The sequence below is a fragment of the Lagopus leucura genome, unplaced genomic scaffold (genome assembly GCF_019238085.1).
Source record: "Lagopus leucura isolate 7727_CA_CO unplaced genomic scaffold, USGS_WTPT01 Super-Scaffold_760, whole genome shotgun sequence".
In the NCBI taxonomy this organism is placed as follows: domain Eukaryota; kingdom Metazoa; phylum Chordata; class Aves; order Galliformes; family Phasianidae; genus Lagopus; species Lagopus leucura.
This window is the reverse complement of record NW_024962257.1, coordinates 1604919-1618110: the sequence shown is the minus strand read 5'-3', so window position 1 is coordinate 1618110 and position 13192 is coordinate 1604919. Positions and strand designations below refer to the sequence as shown.

Below are 13192 nucleotides of genomic sequence, written 5' to 3'. Positions count from 1 at the left end.
ACATCTGGAGCTGTTCTACCAGCTGCAGTGAGAATGCTGTAACTGCCTCAGTGCTGTGGAGTGAACCCAAGGTTCTGATAAATACAATTTTAAGTGATTTAGATTAAACTTCCCTTAATTGATTCTCGCTTATCTTATGCTGATTTGATGCCAGTATAGTTTCAGGGATATACAAACAGAATTTGAAATGACAAAAGTATGCTGGGAGATCAGAATCGAAAGCAAAGAGTAATTTTGCTCTGATGTAAGTAAAGCTGGCTTGAAAATTAATTGTATTAGGTTCTATATTCTTTCCTCTGTAGCAGCTGAAGATATGAATGTTTTAAACGAGCCAAGGCAATGTCTTAGCAGAAATGAGCTTCAGCAGCTCCTTATGGACAGGTGAGGAGAGTGAGCACAGTGCATCTCCTGGCTGTGGGTGCCTGGGTGCAGAAGAGAAATCCTATTAGTGCCCGGTTAAGAGAAATGGCTGTGTTGTGAATTCAGTGCTTAGAAAGTCCTGGCATAGGGATGCAAATCCATAGGAAATCAGGCCCCTGATTTCTAGTGCTCAGAGAATCACTGGTTTTGTGAAGGTTCTTTCAGATATGAATAATGAGAAACTGCTCTTGTTTGTATCCCTGAAAATCAAGAATAATCCCAGAGCAAGGAGATGGAGTCACTGGCCTTAGATATACCTACAGCTCACATGACCTCAGCATGTGAGTGCTTTCTGTATCTGCGTGGATAGATTATTGCCTGCAAGGCAGGGTGATGCTGATATCCTCACCTTACAGCCTGCACCCAAGACATTGAAAGACTGCAGTCCTGATTCCTAACAAGATTTAAATCTGTACCATCTATTGGTTTCGTTGCAAATAAGGGACTTAAGGTGCTTGGTACAAGGTGGATTCCTCCAGAAAAATGTTGGAGAATGGAATTAGCTGACATGTTTTGCATCCTCTTTGCATCTCTTTATTCACAGAGTATTCCTCCCTGGCTGGGGAAGGCTGTGACCCTTCCCCAGTGTGTGATAGCCCACAGAGCTGATGTGGAAGGTAAATGGGAAGGGGAGGGAGCAGGAGAGAGATGCCTTTACTTTCACTTTATCATTCTGGGAGGTGATCACATACTGCAGTCATGAGTATGCTGCAAGAGCTGGGTGAATAACAGAAGCCATGGTCTGGTGGCAGTTAATCATTTGCAGTTCTTGCATCAGGGCGTTGTTTCTTTCCTGTGTTTTCAGAGAAAATTCCTCCCGGGGTAGCAATGAAATACTGGTCACAAATCAGCACAGCTCAGAATATATGGGAATCATAAAGTATTGCAAAATAAAGCAAACAATACAAAAGCCCAGTGCTTTCATCGTGCACAGAAAGACCTCCAGAACACCAAGGAACTCTGGAACTGTTTCAGAGACCCAGAAATCCTGCAACTTGGCTGTTTTCCCTCTCCAGGCTTTTCCTTCCTTCTTTCCTCTCTCCTCCCCAGCTGAGCTGTTCAGTAATAGAATCCATTACCTGGAAGCACAGCAAGAGTCTTGGCCTCAGCATAGGAGAGCAGGCTGTAATGAGTATCATACTAAAGGAGAAGGAGTAGGGCGAATCAGCAGCCAAAGAAGATAAGCAGTTTCTGGCACACGATGCAAGTCAGACAAGATGTCAGTGACGGTGGGGATAAAACAGTGTCAGTCACTGCAAATTAATTATTTGCCTATGAAACAAATCAGAGCAGCACACACACGGTCGTGAGGTTTGGCTGTCACGGGGAAGCGGTCATTTCACACTGCCTGAGGGCGTGTGTGCTCCTCTGCTGCAGTGCTGGGAGTGCTGTTGCAGGGCAAGCAGGTTGTTTGAGAGCCCAAATTGCCATTTCCATTATTAGCCCTGATGCCGAGGAGGTGATGAGCTCAGCCAGAAGTTTTTGCTTTAGGCTGAAAACGAGTTGACAAGGTCTCAGCACAGGAGCAAGCATAGCCAGTGGGCAATTCTCTTGGTTGTGCTGAGAATAAGGTTTGATTTAATGAATCAAAGGAGGGAAGGCCGTAATTATTCTCTGAGAGAAGAACAAACAAAACATTAAAATCTAGGGTCTGTCAATCATATATCAGTATATATGCCCTGTATCAGTAACAGACACACCTGCAGTGCAAGAGAGCTGTTGCTTACAGCAGAGTTTGGGTTCATGCACCAATGGGAAATGTCTGATAACAAGACTTGTGTTGTTGCCCTCAAGTGCATAGCATTCACAGCAGCAATAACTGTCCAGCAGAGAGCTCCCAGTGCTGGGCATTTTGTTCCCACACAGAGTTGCTGTCAGTGATGTATCGCTCACTTGAGCTGCATCAACCTGAGCTGTAGAGCTGCTTGCTGCAGATGAGTTGGCATCCTGGAGCCCTCCCATCACAAAGAACAGAAGTTGCTTGTTTTTCTCCCCCGCCTGCAGAATTATCTTGTGTTCATGCAGTCATTTCCAGCCTGCAAGATCACCTTGCTGGCTTTTGGTCCACTGGGATTCCCAGGTCTCCTCTGCAGGGCTGTTCTCAGTGAGTTCTTTTCACAGTCTGTATCTGTACCCAGGATTGCATTGACTCAAGTGCAGCTCCTTGCACTTCGCCTCGTTAAACCTCATTAGATTCTCATGTGTCCACTTTTTGAGAGTGTCCAGGTCCCTCCGGATGGCGTCCCTCCCTTTTATTGTATCAACTGCACCACTCAGCTTGGTGGTGTCAATGAAGATGATGATGGATGAAGATGTTGAAATATTCACATCCCCATGGGTGAAATCTTGGCCGAGCTACATGTTTGGTTAATGCTAAAACCACAGAGAGTAAGTGTCTGATATAGCTAATGTTGGGTCCTAAATGAAAATATTAATGTTTTTAAATAGTGTAACCAAATCTCCATCTTAGATGAAATGACAGACAGTATTTTGGTGAGTGGTGATTGACCTGAAGCACCATCAAAGGTTTATTTCAGTCAGATGTGCAAAATCCCTCTTTTTCCTCCTTCTGAACACAGATATTTTAAGCCTATAAATGAGGAGAAAATCTCTGGAGTGCAAGATATTGCAGATAAAATTTAATCTATAAATGTCTGACTTTAAAGGCACAATCCAAGCTCTCCATTTTATCTTCTTGACAAAGCAAAACAACTCAATTTTGAACTTGCTCACATTGATTTTACATCAGGGAATTCCACCAGTTTCTGGGAAATTATTGATGTAAGCGAGATCAAAATCCATCCTTATCTTTTTTTCCTTCAGAATTCTTTTTCATCTATTGATTATGATTGTGCAGTGTGGCTTATTGACTCTGAGCTAATAATGACCAAGAACTATGGGATAAACCAAACCGACTTAATGGGCCACAGCAACAGAATTGATACCTGCAATGACCCAGAAATTAATTAAAGTAATTATTCCCATCTAGCCATCTACCAGAAGGCCTCTAGTACTGCCATCCACCTGACTACAGTCTTTAAGTCCCTGCAAATCCAACCGTTCAGAAATACAAAAGGATCATCCATCTCCTACATCTGTAAGTGGGGTCAACACGCTCAGTGTGACCCTAATGGCAGCAGATCTCTGTGCCATGCAGTCAGGATCGAGCCAATTGTATGCAATAGCACTTTCTTCATTTATTGCTTTTTCCTCCTTTGAGGTCAGATGGTTCACATTAATGAAACGATGCATTTCTTCTTTGTCACTTAGAGACAATAATAATTTCTTGCAGTGTTTACAAGCCGTGTTTTCAAAATATATTTACAGTGCTTTATTTCCTCGGTGACCAGATCCAGATGTGGAATAAAAGCTGCAGCCCAGCGAGGTTGTGTGCTGAGTACACTTACAGCTTGTTCTTCCCAAAGCAAAGGGCTACAGGCTCATTGCGTTACAATGATGCCCGCTGCTGCCAAACAGCGCACAGGAGCTTGCAGTGCAGTCCTGCAGCTACTGAGTCCCAAACCAGATCTGAGATGTGCTGATGGCAGATGCAGCTCTGCCTCCATGCGAGGGGGGAAGTTTGTGCACCCACATCCATGTGCAGTGACAGCGCAGTACTTGGTGGCACTGGCAGTGCACTCAGTGCTCTCCTGATTGCCTCTGGATAACTTGGTTTTTACAGAACTCTTTTTCTGTAACTCTACATGGGGATTTATCTTTGTAAAACAATGAAATGCCCCCGCATAGAGCAGCATGGTGGAAAACGAGACCTGAGGCTCTGACGTGGGATGCACTTGGTGTACCTGGGAACCCTGAGGCTGGAGAGCAAAATGTTCTCGGGGATATGGGGGTGCATCTCTTTTCTCTAGCTAACACATTAACCCAATGAAAGTGCACAGTCCATTCCACATTTGCTGCCTCCCCTGCTGCCTTGTTTTTACAATTACTGGACGCAGAGGGAAATAGTTTTGAAGAGATCTGAACATTCCAGGTTCCAGCCCTGAACCTCCCTGTAGAATACCTGGGAGTCTTTGGGATGTTGTCTTAAAGTGCCTGCCCAATGGGAATCACCACGCTAATACAAACCTACCATCTGTTATCTCTACTCTGTATGCTGCAGCTGTACTGAGCTACCAAACTCAGCGCTGTTTGGGAACCTCAGGGGACTGCACTTCATTGCCAGGTGATGAAATCCCAGAAAATAAGAGAATTGAAATTAAAACAGGCAACCAGAATGGCATGTGGTGTGGTCACTCCACAGGGGAAGAGCAAAGTCTGGCAATAGTTTCTATTTGGAAATTAAATCCATTTCAGCTGTGAAGTTGATAACAATCATGTGCACAAGGTTACATAAGATGCCATTGGTCTCGTTCACTTTTTGTCTGCTCTATGGGTTTAGAAGCCTTCATTTGGGGTTAGCAAGGAAGGGGTTAAGTCCTCTTGAGCATATGAGGGAGCACAGCTGCATGCATGCCCTTAGCACAGAGCAGGGAGTGCTGGGACAGGGACAGCTGCCAGTAATTAAGGGATTCCCTTACACACCACAAAATGACTTTTCTCCAGCAGTCCTGCTTGGCTGAACTGTGGTGTGTGGAAGCTGAATTCGGTAAGGATTTAAAGTAGGGAGAAAACTGTGCTTCATTTCTTCGTCTCCCTTATGAGGGTGGCTGGTGTTAAACAAACGAGTGTATGGTGGAAGTTGCCTTTTTGTTGCAGTGCTGTAAACCTTGCTGCCTTGTTTTTGAAGGCCTGCTGATAGTAGGGAGCTGTTTGCTTCTTGTGTCTCTATTAGAAAAGAGAAAAATCAAATAGGGAGAAGGCGGATCAGGAGATAAAGACAAGAGGAGAATGGGAGGGAAAGAAAGAAAGCAATGTTAATGAAACAGTCTAATAGATCTGAGATCTTAGCAGAAAGCTTTGTTGAAGGGCATCTCCGGATCTCAGCTTTCTGCCCTTCTTTTAGTTGGGGTGCTTTTATTGATGGCTGTAACACAGAGCTACCTGCCCACGTTTGTCCTGCAGGGATGAAGGCTGCGTTCCGATGGCTGCTCTGTGCGATGGGATCGGGCGGCTGGAGCTGCGTGAGGTACGGCTGGGGCTTCCAAACCGATGAGGGGTGGGGAGAAGGGCTTTGTTTTGATTACTGTGTTCGTGCCTTAGAAATACTCTGCTCAGTGTGAATGAAGGATGAGTCATGTTGGGGTTTTTTGTCTCTTGGAAGGAGCAATTGGCTGTATGGGGCTCATTAATTAACAGCGTGCGTGTGTAAGGGAGGCTCTTTGTGTGAGGAAGCAGATGCTGGATGTGTCTGGTTAGCCCCACCCTGGGGCAGATGCCTAGGGAATGGGCTGCACTTTGTTCAGCGTGTTGAGGGTTAGCCTGGGCAGAGAACGAGAATGATTTGAATTTCAAAAGCCATCCAAAGCCATGCCCCAACCTTGCCTTCTACCCTCCTAACCCCAGCTCTGCCTGGCGTCCAATGCTGAAAACGAGTAGTAGTTGAGTGGCTGGAGGTTTGAAAGCAGCTTGCTGCGGAGGCAGCAGGGGGTGATGCTTTGCACGGCGGAGTGCAGCCATTGGAGCAGCAGCTCCGTGCTGTTGCACGTGGGTTTGCACAGACAGAGCCACGTGCTGCTCCATCGTGGCGGTCACCGAAGGCTGCTCCTTAAGAGAGGAAGGATAAAAATGCTCTTATATCCCATAATTCTTAAGCGCTGAAATGGATTGCTCAGCAATGCTGAAGGTAGTGAAGTTGCAAATGTTTGTGCTGGGCCAGCCGGGACACGAGGCAGCACGGGGCCGGAGCTGTGCCCGCAGCTGGGATGCTCTACCTAATCTGACGTTGCTGTGCTGTAAGCCGTGCTGAGTGCTGGTCGTTTCCCAGGTGTGTGGCACGATGCAGGCAGCTCTGTCCCGGGCTGAGTGCAACCTCGGGGGAAGGGCTGCTTCGGGGTGAGTGCTGGGGTGTTAAAAGTAAAGCCTTGATGTGGTTCCATCTTCGAACTGGTCAGAATTCTGCAGTTAACAGACCTGTTTTAATTGCCTTACTCGTAATCATGACTCAGATCTGGAACCCAAAGGAGCGGTCTTATTTCTGCTTCTAAATCCTAAGGTGTAATAGCTGAAGATGATTGAAAGGACTTCTCACTCAAGGCTGATGGGCGTGGGCTAATTAAATCAGTTTTTGCCTTGAAAATCTGTCAGAAAACTTAACCATAGAAAAAATGTGTGGTCTTTCAACCGTATTTAAAAAAGAAAAAAAAAAAACAAAAACACTTGGGTTGTGTTCAACTTTATTTGGCACTGATGTATTTTAAGCCAATTTCACATAAGTAATTTTCAGCTTTAAATTTGCCTTTTTTGGAAAAAGATCTATTTACAGCTGTGTTCTGAAACCCTCCTAAGACCAGCTGATGGCTGGCAGAGACTCGCATGCTGTGGTCCCACGTGTTGTGACCATGAACCAAAATACGAGGAGCTTGCATTTCTGTTCTTGCTGCTTGCTGATGGTGTGTGGGGGTCATAACAGAATTATTTTATGAGATGGGCTTGGGTGTAACAGGAAAGTGACCAAAGACCGAAGCCAAAAGCAAGTAGAGAGGGCTTGTGACTCGTGGAAGCTGGCTTTGATTAAAGTGCTGTTAATTCACTGTGTGTTAGCAGCACATGCTGCCTCCTGTGCCAAGAGATCTCTTTGTTGCCAGCTTTGCAATGCATGCTTACTGTATTGGTGTCAGTGGATTGTGCTTAATTAGCTGGAACCCATACTTACATTAAAACTCTTGATTCTAAGTGATGGCATATAGAAAGCTGGCTTGAGTGGTTTGCTCCTGATTTACACCGGTGTTAGTGGGTGTAAGCTGAACTCTGCTCTCTTAAGTGATGATGGAAAACATTACTTGCAAGCTCTTGTATCTGAATGACTTCTTCAAGTGAATATGAGTGAGGTGATAAGAGTGGCACTTGGGTCCTACCAGCAGAGGTCATTAAAAACATCTCTATATCATGTCTGTAGGCAACCAAATAATATTTCAGAAGGTACTCACGTATGTAATAAGCGGGGACCTGTTTGTTGTGAGAGGAGGAACCTCTTGTTTGATTTGATTTAATGAGGAGGACAGATTTTTGCCTGTTGGGGCAAACAGTTCTTCGTGTCCTGCTGAGGTGGGTCCCAATCCACTGTGCTGCAGAACGTGTCAGAGCAGATGCAGCAAATAATGCTTCCCTTTCTTTCCTTCCCCCCTCCTCCCATGTGTTTTTGTTTTTGTCTTGAGTGAAGTCAAAATGTTCGTCCTTTGGCTGAGCTTATGTTGTCATAGGTTGATCTTTACATGATGCTCAGGTACCCAACAAAACCACTGTGTGCCTGAGGGAGAACAAGGTTCATAACAAGATGATGGTGAAGTGTTGCTAAAACCCTGCAGGACTGAGGAAAGATTAGAAGGAGGAAATGCAGAACAACACAGATATTGGCTTACAGATGACAGAGCACCACTAGTCTATTAGCATACAGGAATCCAACAGAAGTATTCATAATTGCTAATAACAAAAGGCTGGTCTATCATAACAGCTCCATTCAAACCAAAGCACACATCAGGCTTGTATGGTAACGAGTGTGTTTTGATGATAGGCCTGGTTTAATCCTAATCTACTGAAATACAGGCAGGGTTGGAACAATGCTTCCTCTGGGGATCAACAACTTTGTCCCTCGGCAGACTGCCTTATACAAACACCCATAATTGAGTTAAAATTCATGCAGACAGCTTGGATTTAAAAAGAAACAAATATCACGCAAATAAACAAAAGTCATGAGCAACGGGGGTTGGCAGAACCACTGTGGGGAAGAACGCCCTTTGAAGCATGCGCCAATATATACTAAATAATGGGAATTAATATTATATGCTACAGGTCACAGCGATGAATGTTTGTTCCACCTTTCTGAAAAAGCAGCTGGAATCCCTCCTTTCTGCAGCGGGCATCTCTTCTGTGTGTGTTCTCTTCTGTGTGTGTTGTTTTTGTTTTAAGAAACATTCTGTTAGATCTTTGCTGCCACTTCAGCTTTTGCTTCCCCAGTTTCTGTTTGCAAGGTCTAGGTTTTCTGCTCCAGTAATTTAGTGAGTGGTGAACAAAGGTGATCTATGCAGAGGACTCACCTGTAGCGATGTTGGGTCTATGCGAGCTGAGTAAGGATAGAAACAGGATCACTGCATTATTTCTTTCAGACATACCTTATCTCAGCACAAGGCTGAGGAGATCCTGGGCTCTGCTTTATCCAATAGCATAAACGAGGCAGAATCCCTCCCCACCAGCAAGGCTGTGCTTGGCCTTGCAGAAGAAAGCTCTCCTGATCTATGCTCTTCTGGGCTGCTTTTTTCCTTTGTACTTTCATTCGAATAGCTGATGGAGGGGCTGTTGCTGTGAGCGTGGCTCTATTGCAGTGCTGATTCCTGTGCTGAGGGCTGCTGCCACGTGCCAGGTTTGGTCTCCTCCTGTAGAAGGCACTGGGAAAGGTGTGCAAGAGACCCTCCATCCTAATCCTCATGTTAGGGTAGGCTTTGAGATTATGGACATCCTGTTGAGGTAAGTTGGGATTTGTGGCATGTCAGCTTTAACGTGGATGTTTGCAGAGAGCTCTTTGTGTGTTGGTAGGTGGAGGAAGCCTGTAGGAAGCTGCAGGCTGGAGAGGGGGAAGGAGAAAAGCAGCTCCATGGGGCTGTGGCACGTGGGCAGGGATGTCTGCACACACCACGTTCCTCAGCATGGCATGGGCCCTCCTGTGCCAACAGGCGATCTTTTCCTATTGTGTCTGCAGCAGGCAAGCTCTGTATTTGCAGATTAATGGGTTTGTATGAAAAGTGTGCTTAGTGAGTCCTTGGCTTCAGCAACAGATGTGGGGAGGGGAGGAAGCCAACCTATGAAGCCTGGAGTTTTGACCAGTTACACTCGTAAGGAGGAAAGCTTAACGATGTTTTAAGCAGCTGCTTCTTTCCAAAGCTCTGATGGAGGGGTTTTGTGGCTTCTCCCACCTGGGACCAACGCAGTGACCTTAACCAGCTGTGCTGTGCCACCTCCTTTCCTCCCTTACCTCCAGCTTCTGTTAGCAATCTTCAGATCAGACCCTTCTCTGAATCAAACCTGGGTTTAAATTGTGTGTGAGAGCCCTATGAAATGAAGCTGAAGAGAAAACCCTGCTAACCTTGAATTCAGGGAGTGCTCTCTAGAGACTTGGTATTTGGCTCAGGTTTCAGTTTTAGCTGCTTGCTTGTGTTGGAAAAGTTATTTTTGGTTGCTTTCTGTGCTTCATTATAATTCTGAAAGTGACTAATTTGATGTGACATTCTCTAATGTAGTATGATCAGCCATAATTTGATCTTATTAACTTAGATCGTACCATATTAGCAAACATCGGATTCTATTTGAGAAATTTACACATGCTGCAAGTGTGGATACACCTTAAAATCTTACTGTATTAGTATAATTTGTCAGCTTAATGTTGTATTTGGTAAAGAATGACAGAGCATACTGTAATTTGTAGCTACCTACATAGAAATGACTGCAGAGCCTCAGATTGGCTGTGCTGTTGTCATATTGCTTTCTCTTAGGCAGGAACAAACTCAACACTCCACGATCACTGCAGTTCAAATGCTTGATGCTGTTTTATTTGGAAACGCTTACACTGCTGTGTGTCTAAAATCTAAGCAAGCTAAGTGGGATTAAAAAGCTGATCTTCCTCAGTGTGTGGTGATGACCGATGTGGCCTGAGGTCCATGTGAACTAGAAAGCAGCAGGTAATGAAGCGGTGCTTCTGTGCCAGCTCTAAATCATCCCATTGACCTGTGTGATACTGCTTTTTGTTTTCCTGCAAGGCACCAACCAGTTTTCTTGGACTGAATATTTGTTGGTGTTGATGATGGAATGGAAAGGCCAGTTCGTCCCAGCTTCATGTCATTGAACTCCACTGCTTGCAGTGTGTGCAGGAGTGGTGTGTGTGGAGGGATGAGTTTATGGACTTGGAGCAAATCAGCAAGTCCAAGATGTCCAACAGGAAGGGAAGGCTATTTCTCAATAGAACTGATAACCTTCGCTGAACAGAAAGGGTGTTTATCCACATTTGACCCTGAGGGCTGTAGGATGGGACTGTAGGGTGAGCCTTTGCCTTTGGACTGCAGAGTGTGAGTGATGAGTGCCACTTTGGCCTGCATATCTGGGGGCTATAGGAACAGCACTCCCTTTCCCAGTTGTCAACACCTATTGGATTTAGATGACTGCTACCCCTTGGATGTAAAAATGAAGTAATAAGAAATTGACCCCTCAGGAAAGTGATTAGAAAACCCACACTAAATGAAAATATTTACTAAATGGAAACAGTGAGCACTGTACCTATGGAAGAGGTGTTGAGTGCTTTGCACTGATCTCCATTCTGAAATGAGGCATTCAGTTCTAAACAGACAACAGTTCTGTTTCAAAACTGATCATGCTGTGCCTTTCCCAACAGGCTATTTTGTGCTATGTTCTTCATGCTCAATTTGGGAAATGGCAGCGAGAAGCAGTTCCAGCCTCCAAATTCCTTTTGTTTGTACCAAGTTGTTCCAGACAGCCTCAGTGAGGGAACTAGCTCCATTCGCTGCAGTGGGAGCTGAAGCAGAGGGTGAGAGGAGCTGCTGATGTGCAGAGACTGAACTACACTGATGCCAGTGCTGGTGCAGGATAGCAAACAAAACAGATGGAGTCCACCATTCCTGCCATCTGTCCTTCTAGGTGTCACAGGACTGACTCTATACACCATCTCTTTTCTACTCCTACACAAAAGTCACTCCTGGCAAGGGAGGAGGGGGTGGGAGCTGGTTCAGTTTGATGCAATTAAATGATTCCTCCTCTGTGGAAAAGTCAAGGGGACTTTGTGGACTTGCTGCTTTTGAAGCTGCTTGTTCTCTGTAGTCAAATCCTGTGCCACTCCTCCCAGGCAAGGAGCTGGAAGGCTCTGTTCCTTTGTACCGCTCTGATCTTCAAACAGTTCTTCATTGCTCTTAATGCTTTGAACGTGGACTGCTGCAACTTGCCATTTGCTGGGCTGAATAAATCAGATGCTTTGTTTGAATCTCCTTATGGTGAAGGTACTGCTTTGCCCCAACATTCGGTGCTTGTGTTACAAGGAAAGGCAATGGCTTGTGAATAGTCCAAAGTTTCTGCAGTAAACTGTGATCAAAATCTCCATTTTTTTTCTTTAAAGTTGACCTAAATCTTTCAGTCTGGCTGCAGGGCAAAAATCTGGTAGAATTAAAATAGGTTCTCCGTTGGACTCAAGTCACACTCTTTCATGTTCACTCTTAGAGGTGCAGCTTGTTAAAGCAGTGACTCGCTCCTACAAATCTGCAGTGCTCAATACTGAATTTGATGTCACGTTTCAAATGTTCTCTTCTATGTGTTCTCAGGTACTTCTATCTGAGTTGTACTAAGCAAGCTCTGTTACAGGCTGGCAGTATTGTGTTCTTGAGCCTTTGCCAGAAAAATGTTGGTGCACCATTTGGAAGGCAGCCTCTGGATAATCCCACTGCCAGATCTGCTGCTGAATTGGCACGTTCACATTTCCTCCGTGTAACACTGCAGTCCAATCTGAGTTACCATAATGGCTGTTTTGGTGTCATCCATACACGTGCAGGGCTCAGAACTGTTTTGTGGTGCAAGCCTTTCCGTGTTGCTCTTAGAATGTATCTAATGTGAATATTGGAAAGGTATTTTCAAATGTATCTTTTTCTTAAATGCAGATACTGTAAGACATGGCAGTTCTGGACTTCAGTCCTGGTGCATTTGATTTGCCTGTTCTGCTGTGTTGCACGGTGTGATGGGCAGAAGTCTGTTTGTAGGGTTTGACCTCTTCTGATTTCAGTGTACTCTCTTCAACTCGAGCATCTTCATGTGTAGGAATGAAGGAAGGAGGACTGTGGGACACCCATTGGAGCAGGGACAAGGTGGAGGCCATTGTGGCACTCTCCTTGGATTAATCCATTAGTGTCATTAGTGTCTATTCTTTATGTTTCCAGGGAGTGAATACTGAAATCCATTTTAATGGGAATCATGCTCCGAGCACCAATGGTCGAATGTGACTTTCTGGAATGGAAAGAGCTCATGTGTCTCTTGCAGGCAGCAAGACCCTCTTTATTTTAGAAGTAACCATAGTCAAGAATTGTGGCCAATCTCAATTTAAATTCAAAGCTGAGAGGTGGATCCTGATCAGAATGAGATTGCTTTTTGTTTTTTTGAATGAATGAATGACAGCTGTAATCATTATTTAGTCTAGAAATTGGCTGCTTCATTCAGGGAAATTAAGGCTTAAAAGAGGCTTTTGTTGAATCACTTCAAGAAATTGAATGTCCTCTTAGGGAGGAAAAATAAGTAAAGGCATTAATGGAAAGATAATGAAATAAATACAGAAATACTCTTTTGATTTGAAATTAGATTTTGTTTTGATGTACGAAGCTGGTTTGTACTACATCCTGTTCAAAATGAATGGTGCCTGGAGCTAGTTCTGCTTGCACAGTCTATCACAATAACAGCCAAGCAATTCAAATGATATTCATCTCATCTTAATGACTTACTTAAAAAAAATTAGCTTTTCTCATGTGTGGGAAACTAAGTCACAAAGCAGTAAAACTGCCTGGTCACTGCTCCACCACTTCAGCATGAGGGTGGATCTTCTGAAGCCTCGTGTATGAGACTTAATGGGTGAGAAATAAGATGGATTGAAGACTGAGTAGATGGGATCTTAATCTAA

General features: G+C 44.6%; 1 long non-coding RNA gene across 2 annotated transcripts in view; it reads left to right on the top strand.

Annotated features, from left to right (window-relative positions):
• The window catches only part of LOC122176045, a 123647-nt gene that overhangs the window by 43379 nt on the left and 67076 nt on the right, over positions 1–13192 (top strand). The window contains exons 1-2 of one of the 2 annotated variants that reach the window (XR_006177613.1): positions 4946–5026; positions 5443–5506. The exons of the other annotated variant lie outside the window; for it this stretch is intronic. This is a non-coding gene — a long non-coding RNA (uncharacterized LOC122176045). Of the gene's footprint in view, positions 1–4945; positions 5027–5442; positions 5507–13192 lie in introns of those variants that run through there. 2 annotated transcript variants of the gene reach the window in all.